Source organism: Elephantulus edwardii, unplaced genomic scaffold (genome assembly GCF_000299155.1).
Source record: "Elephantulus edwardii isolate Elephantulus edwardi_28Jun2011 unplaced genomic scaffold, EleEdw1.0 scaffold00034, whole genome shotgun sequence".
Classification (NCBI taxonomy): domain Eukaryota; kingdom Metazoa; phylum Chordata; class Mammalia; order Macroscelidea; family Macroscelididae; genus Elephantulus; species Elephantulus edwardii.
The window spans coordinates 18,123,306-18,132,546 of NW_006399784.1; positions in this window are offsets into that span (position 1 = coordinate 18,123,306).

The following is a 9,241-nucleotide window of genomic DNA, read 5'->3' on the forward strand; positions in this document are numbered from 1 at the left end:
AAAAAAAAAGAAGATGCAGAGCAAAACCCTTACAGAGATCTGGCACGCCTCAGACAACACTTGAAAGCAGCTCTCAGGTGTAGAAACTGCCGTCTTGGGTTTTGGGTAATCCTAGGAGAAGATTCTATTCCAGGGCCATTCCTCGAGCCTCAATAAGCACTCCTTCCTTTGACACAAAGCATGAGAATGAGGCCCTTGGGCTCCCTTACAGCATTTCTGGGGATAAGTCTTTTTAAGGTCCACCTGAATTTTAAGCAGTATTTTCTGGAAAGTCTCTTTAAAATTCTCCACAGTCCTTATTTTCAAAACATGAAATTCTAAAGAGGGTCACACACCATCTTTGATCTCCAGCTAAAGTGAGCATTACTGAATCAGGAGAGTTTAGAACTAAGTGTAACCTAAGAGAGGATTACGTCACAGACAAGTAAGGTGAGACCCCAGGGGGTGAAGTGACCCAGTTCTCATGGCTCAGGCCAACTCCAGACTCCCTTTTTGGCTACCACAGGGATTCTTAACCTCCCCACTGTCAATATCCTGGATAAGCCTTTGTTACAGCGCTGGATTGTGCCTTGTAGGATTAGCAACCTCTGCCTTGGCACTCTCCAAGCGGTGACAGCTCAAGCCTCTGGACACTGACATATATTCCCTGGCAAAAATCACCCCCATTTAGACTCACTTGTCAGGTAACTCCTTTGATCTCGACCTACACTGAGAGGACAAAGGAAGGTCAGTTCTGATAAGGTTTTTAAGGATGACTGTCTGACAAGAACATCCCTGAGTAATGTGAATGGTTCGGGTCAACTACTAATTGAAACAAACAACATGTCCAGCGTATGTGAGGTGAAGCTTTGTCATCTGTGCCTTCAAGCATTATTCTGTCCACACTTTCTAGAAGATATTTCTGTTTGCTCTTTTGTCAGTCCATGGGATATTTAGGACTCTTACCCAACACCACAACTCAAAGGCATCAGTTTTTCTTCTGTCATCCTTATTCATTGTCCAGCTCTCAGATGCACAGCAAATGATTGAAATAAAATCCTCCATGGCCTGAATCAGGCACACTTTAGTTTTCACACTGATATTGCTTCTCAGTAATTTGGAGAAGTCGCTGACAGTGGGCTTTTCCAGTGCAATGTATCTCCTGATTCCCTGGCTGTTGGTACCAAGGCTGTTGATTGTGGATGTTAGCAAGATGAAATATTTTGGGCATATTGTTAGGAGAGGCCTTGGATAGGGACACCACACTTGAAAGATAGAGGGTCAGTGAACAACAAGATGGATTGACACCATAACTGCTGCAATGGGCCTCCGTATGTTAGAAATGATGAAGATACAAAACAACTATGAGATAATCATCTCACCCCAATAAGAATAGCAAAACTTAACAGAACAGCAAACAACAAATGCTGGGGATATTGTGGAGAAACTGGAACCCTTATTCACTGTTGGTGGCAGTGTAAAATTGTGCAGCCACTATGGAAGGCAGTATGGCACTTTCCCAAAAAGTTGCAACTAGAAATACCATTTGACCCAGCAATTGCACTTCTTGAAATATATCTCAAAGAAACCATAACCGCCACCCAAGCAGATATATGCACACCAATGTTTATCACAGCTTTGTTCACAATAGCAAAGAGTTGGAAACAACTTCAGTGCCCATCAAAAAAAGAATGGATAGAGAAACTGTGGCATATTCACACAATGGAATATATGCTGCATTGAAAAACAAGGAACTCATGAGATATTATTCAATATGGATGACCCTGGAGGACATTATGCTGAATGAAATATCTCAGTCACAAAAGGACAAATGCTGCATAGTGCCACTGTTGTAAAACAGGACTGACATCGGAGATGGGGGGAGACTGAGAAAGATGGGATAAATTATGAATACTACATTGAAACAGATGAGGGAGAGAACTGTTTAAAAGGGATGATTAGGTGTTATTGTCATGACATGAGTACAGAATGAAGGCTGCATAGTGGAGTGAACTTGGGGGAGGGATTGTATAATAATGAAAGAATTTTTCTTTTACTTTTCAAAGAGAAGGATGAACTGGGGGCAGGGGTGGACAGGGAGAAAATGCAACAATGGATGAGTGGAAATCCAAAAATCTCTGTAAATTTACATTAAAATTAATAATAATAATAAAAAATTAAAAACAGAAATGATGAGGATGGCACATGATAGGACAGGGTTCAGATGTGCTCTTCATCGGATCACCATGACTCGTACTTGACTCAATAGCACCTAACAACAAAAAGCAACTAACTGAAATGTTAGTGGTTGAAACCCACTTGGTGGCATTGCTGAAGAAAATATGGATTTATTTCCATATAGGTTTCAGCCAAGGAAACCCTATGGAGCATTTTACTCTATAACACACGAGATTGCCATCAATTGGAAATTTCTCCATAGCAACAGATGCAGGTTTGAGATTTGTCAGTACAAATGCACCTTAGACAGGCAACACCTCAACTTAGTTTACATCTTCCAACCAGCTGCTAACGGAATCCAACATTTCTTACCAAATGCCTTCTTTCTTCAAGAAAGATAAGCTCTGGTGAACTGACCTGATTACTCAATAACTCATTGCCATGTACTTGGAACTGACTTACAGCTGACTCACTATTGGGGTTCTGAGGCTATAAATCACAGAAGAGAAGACTACGGTCTGTATTTCTCCAAGGAGTGGGTGGTACATTCGAACTTCCCAAGAGGACATTCTTTGGGTGAGCAGTGAAAGTCCCTACGAACTACACCACAAGAGTTCTGTAGTTAATCCACAGGAATAAAAAAATCCCTCTATACTTCTGCAATTTTCCTTGTATGATTTCCTGTGTACATGCTCTCTCTTCTTATAGTGTAATGGTTTTATTGCTCAACCTGGCTTTCTTGGGCTATTGCCTTTGACTTTTGTCAGATGGTTAGGTTGGGACATGCAAATAGGGTATGAAGACTATGAAGACTGTGAGGGAATTAGCCAACTTTGCCATCCTGCCAGGTTTAAATAGAGCAGGTTTAGCAGTAGATAATGAGAATCTTCACTGCCAGCAAAAAAGAAGTCAACAATGCAGCTTGCGTCCTTTGGGTTCAGGGATTCCTGCACACCTCACACTAGGACCTGCATAAGAGCAGCAGCAGTAACAGCAAAGAACCAGAAAAGGATGTGAGACAAAGCTGACTTGGGAGACGGCTGCCTCACAGAGCCAGAGTTAGGGGCCTTCATCCACACTTGCTGTAGGACTGAGGCCAGGGAGGTGGGGGGATGGAAAGGTGATTTCGTAAGTGGCAGGACTGATAGAGCTTTGTAACACTGAACTAAAGCAGAGAGATGAAAGCTCAAAGGATATGTAAGCATACCTGGGAAGCTGTCCAGGCTGAAGAACTGAATCTTATTTCCAATCTGAATTGTAACGTGTTAACTTTCATAATAAACCCCATAACCATGAGCATTCGTTCTAAGTGGCAATTACAACAGATTAGCCTATCTAGTAACAGAGCAGCAAGAATCCAGGGAGTTGTAGTTAGTGTTTGAATTGATAGAAGTGAGTGAATGTGGGTGCATATTTGACCTGATGAAATAGGTTTTATACATGGTTATTGTGTCTGGGGATTGTTCATTCTTGCGGAGTTAGTAAAGGCACAAGCCTGTCTTACACTACAAGCATTCTTTCTTATGGTCCCACTGAGAGTAAAGGATATTCTCCATGATAGTTGTGATTCATCCCAGAATTGTCCCTATTGCAAATGATGCTGGGGACAAAGCAGAAAAACCCAGGAATTCTTTTTGCTTAAACAAGTCTTCAAATAGGGCTGGCTCTTCTCAGACACAAAAGCATAGCTGCCCAGACCACACATAAAGACATCAGGGCAAACATCAAAAGAACACAGCTCAGAAAATGATCATACCCTAAATGGCTCACTTAGTTGAAGTAAAGAATACAGTAAGCTGTATTGACTATAATCAAGTTAAGACAGTAGAATTTCTTAGATGGAAGTTCTTTTTGATTTTATTTATGAGTAACCTCTCTAGTAAAATATCAACTCAGTGAAAATGACAATGTACTTGAAATTTCCGAGTTTATACACTATGTGAACAGTCATTTTAATGAAGAGCCTTCCACTTAAGATCCAACCAAGTTGGGTTATTTAATGTCCAAAAGGTTTTCGTGGGAAAAAGAATAAACTCTAGAAAAGTCCTCATCCTTGATCTCAGGAGAATATTTGTACAATTGAGTTGAAACCAACTCTTAGCTCACTCTCCACTGGACTTTCAGAGGCTTTAAATCCATCATAAGAGAGTGTCCATCTTTCTCCTGTGGAGTAGCTGGTGGACTTGAACTGAACTGTACGCTTTTGGGTTGGCAGCGCGACTCCTCACCACTATCCACCAGAGCTCCTTTCAGGAAAGTATAGTAAAAAGTGCAAGAGCCATTCATTGAATACTTTGTAATTCACTCAATAAATATGTGAAAAGAAGGTATAAAAATGGGTAATTAGTGGAATATTATTCAGGCACAAAAAAAGGATTCCTGATGGGCACTACTCACTACTACGTAGATGAACCTTAAAAACATGCCAAGCAAAATAAATCCACCATAAAGGATGATCTGATCTTACTTATAAGAAATAAGCAAATACTTGGCACTCTCTGATGGGTTCTAACAGTGACCCTCATTGTGTTTCCAAAATTGTAAATCTTTACAGGAGGAGATTGTCCACCTTTTCTCCTGAAAACAGTTGGTGGCTTTGAAGTATTGATGTTTTGGTTAATAGTTACACACCAAATCATCAAAGCCCTTTTATTTGCTGAAACCAAAATTTACTAGTGATTACCAGGCTTGGTGGCAAGGGAAAAGGAGAAAATTTTGCTGAGGTGGCACTGGCTTTATGGTACTGGTTATTATTGTCCTTGTCTGTTCTCAAGTAAGAACGGACCCTCCCTCCAGGGTGTTTCCAGAAATGTAAATCTCACAGGAGGAGATCGCTCATCCTTCTCCTGTGGAGGAGCAGCTGGTGGATTTGAACTGCATGCCTTTGGGATTGCAGCACAGCTTCTTACCACCAGGCTGCCAGAGCTTTGGAGAGGAAAGCATTCAACCTGAAAAGTGTAATCAATACCCCTGAACACATAGATGTTGTTGAACTGACAAGCATTTTGTTTGTATTTTCATCACAATGAAAATAAAATGGACACAAGGGGCACCTCACTGTGGAGCACTTCTGTCAGGGAACCTCAGGAGCGCCAGTCTAGGGAACTCGTTCTAGAAGATGCTACAGGGAATAGCAGAGGACACACTTTAACTGAGTGGAGACTGACTTGTGCTCTGAGTAGAAGTTTGTGATGGGTACAAAAGATGACAGCTGGGCCTGTGCTTCTCATTGACATCTCATTCCCCCATCTGAGAACCTAGTCCATTTACTGGGAAGAAGATGAGAGCTGCAGTTCTGATGGTAACATCCTTGTGAATTCGGAAGGAGTTATTTTTCTGAGGTGCACCTCAGTGGAAACCTTCCCCAGACTCAGGGTAGCACTGCTGGTCTCATCCATTCTTACAACTGTGATCAAAAGCCCTTCACTGCACAGCTGGAGAAAGCTGGGCTCTCCTCTATGAGCCCTGAGGACTTACCTTTTGTCATAGGCTGACCTGTGTCTCTTCAAAATAACTATTAGAACCTCAACCTCTCTATCTGTGAATGCAATCTCATTTAGGAAGAAAGCTTTATTATATTAATAAGGTCATATCAGTGAAGAAACTCTTTTTTTTTTTTTAGAAACTCTTAACTAACTCATTGTTACCAAGTTAGAACTCGAGGTGGCTCTAAAGATATCCTCTATTGCAGCCTCTGGTTGATCCTCAAAGCAAGTGTTGCAGACCTCAACTGTCTTGTTTGTTTCTTGTCTGACTTTCCCACCAGGGATTAAACTGTTGTAAAGAGATTCCCTAGAGGGACCAACAAGCACAATGGATCTGAGGTAGGGAAGCGCTTTCTGAGAATGAGCAACAGAAAGGAGGCCAGTGGGGCTGGAGCAAAGTAACAATTTTTATAATTCTATTCAAGAATTAATTTACTTTTCATTTCTAATCCTGGAACTTAACTCTTTCTAATAGCTTAACTTTCAAACAATAGACAAGCCTATAATGAGAACATTAATACTGAGGTCCCATTTGTTAGAGCAATCAGCCATTCAAGACCCAATGATAACATTAGCCCAGAGACGGCAGAAAGGAACAAGAAAGAAAGATGAATGGAAATGATAACTGCAGGGAGGAAGTAGGGAGTATTGTGGGGGTTGTAATCCATGTCACAAAATAAGACGTGTATGTACAGTTGAATGATAAACCAACTTGCTCTGTAAATTTTCATTCTAATTACAATTAAATTTTTGAAAAAAAAGGGAATTAAGATATTCCAAAATAACAAAAGGATTTTATGAGCAATCTACAAAATCATGTAAGAAATGACTTTATATTCACCCCAAATATTGAAAATGAATGTTTGTTTGCATAATACTGATGGGCTTAGGGTTTATTGCTTTTACTTACACATATTAACTCAATGAATCCTAACAACAACAATAATATATATTGTTATTAGTATGCCATCGAGTTGGTACAAGTCCATAGCTGACCCTACAGGGGGGTTTCAGAGGCAGTTAATCACTTGGGAGGAGATTGTCCGTCCTTCTCCCATAATAATTATCTATTGTTGTTGTTAAGTGTCATCCAGTCGAGTAAGACTCATAGAGACCGTATGAACAAAAAGCTTGAACCCTGTTCCATGATTATCATCATTTCTCTATGTTCATAGAGTTTCCAGAGGCATGTGATTTAGAAAGTGGATGCCACTCCTGCTTCCAAACTCGAATCAATCTGGGAGCTCCACCAAACACCGCCCGTGATGGGTAACCATTATGGTGTTTGGTACACCTATGGCACAGCGTTCCGCATCACAGCAACACCAAATAATTATATAGAGTACAAAATATTTATAGATGAGGCACTGAATCCCAGACTCTCACAGCTAAGAAGTGGCACTGGGGTCACTTTCTGTGTTCTGAGCACATGTGATACCACAGCCCTTATATATCATTCTTAGAGTATGAGAGAAGGTAGAAAGACAGGACTGACCTCAGAGTGGAGGGTAGGAGGCTTAGATGCACAACACTATTGATTAGTATCAGTGGTTTTATAAGTCTACGTGACCTGTCCTATAAGACAACACATCCTCATTTGTTTCAGCTGATTGTGTCAGGTCTGGTCTTCATACGATCTCTGCCCTGTTCACTGGAACCTTCCTCTATCCTGTCATTAGTGAGCAGAGCCCATAGGGCCCCCAGATTTGTCCCCTTCCCCTTGCCTACCCTATAAAGGATTTCTAGCAAGGAGCTGAGCTGCCAACCCAAAGACACACAGTTCAAATCAACCAGCTGCTCCAGGAGAAAGATGGGCAATCTCCTTTCACACAACTTATGATGTTGTTGTTGTTATGTGCCGTTGAGTCGCTTGCGATTCATAGTGACCCTATGTACAACACTCTGCTCTGTCTTGTGCCAATCGCACTGTCTCTGACACTCCCATGCAGATAACCCCAGTCACCGAATCAATCCACCTCATAGAGGGCCTTCCCCTCCTGCGCTGTCCCTCCACCCTCCCCAGCATGATGTCCTACTTCAAGGATGGGTCTCTTCTTACAACATAGCTTCTGAAAACCCATGGGAGGTTCAATTGTGAGTCAGTTCTGATTCAAAGGCACATAACAACAATAACAAAGAGAGGCAGTGTCATAGCAATTAGTTCCTGGCTGAATTCCCCCCCCCCTTTCTGTCACTGAATTGCCATGGGCCTCCATTTCCTCATCTGTAAAACTGAATTCATGATGGTGTCCACTTTAGAACAGCGTCTCACTGTAAGAGGATTAAGCATAGTGGAGAGTGTGAGAATGTGCAGGACCAGGGAAGATTTTGCTCTGTTGAACATAGAGTTGCCATAAGTCATAGTCAAACTGATAAGAACATTGTTTATCATCTTATTCATGGAAAACACTCTTCTTGAGTTGCTTTTCTTCAGACTCTCTTACTCTTCTTCATTCCCAGCAGGCTCAGAATTGCCTCTCCACCTCTTCCCAGGTTTCCCTGAGACCAGGAGACAGTGCACATGCATGTCTGAGGGCCGGGCCTCCCCTGCATGTAAACAAGAGTCTGCCATAGAAAAGCCTGCCACATAGGAGATGCATATTCACTGAGTGAGTGTTAGCAGGGATTTTTCCTGAAAATTTAAAGCAAAACATTTCTGGGCCAGCCTGAAAGACTAAAACTTGTCTTTCAAGGGCTGAGGGCTGAGATGTCAGGTCAGAGAGCACTGGTCTCTGCACTCCTGTCTGCCAACAGCTATGCTCCCAATTAGCTCATGATTTGCAGCTGCTCTGAGCCTCAGTTCCTGAAAAGAATAACAATGCCAGCATCACTGGGTATGACACAAATAAATGAGATGGCATCTGAAAAGTTCTACAAGCTTCACAAGAAAAGACCTTATATGTTATAAATCAAAGCTATTAAAAATGTACCTCAAAACGCCTGGCTTTAAAGGGGCTGTTAATCTGTGGAAGATAAATGACACCCTTCATATAGTAAGCTGCTTAGAGGAAGGATTGCAATGTTATTATTTAGTTCTCTGAAGAAAAAGCCAATCTGTGACCTTTGTTGCAGGTTCCACAGGGAAAATGAAAAATATTTGCCATCCCCTCATCAGTTTAAAGAGAGCTTGATTTAGTATTCTGAGAATTTGACTTGGATTAGATGAGAACTCCAGGGCTGCAGCAATGATTGTGCGGTTAATTATATGGATCGGCAATAAACATCTTATAACTGAAGTTTATGTAATCCTAAAGAGGCTCTGAGCACAGCAGCAGCTGGATGTCTGTGTCAAGGTCACTGCTGCAGGAGTGTGGAGGGCGACACTGAGCTCTACAGTCAGTCACTGCAGTGTCACTTGCTGTGATACTGTCACAAATTAGAGTTGATGTTCCAAATGTCCCTTTTAAGTTAAAAATACTGTCAATTGGACATCTCACATATGCTCCTAGAAAGTGGGAAGTGGGAGGAAAATCCCAAAACTTCAGAATTCTATAAATTAGTAAAGTATTTTTAAAAAAGTCTAGTCATCAGAGATCTAGGCAATGACTAGGGAGGACAGAAGGAGAATTAACGCCTTTGAGCTGTGGTGCTGGAGAAGA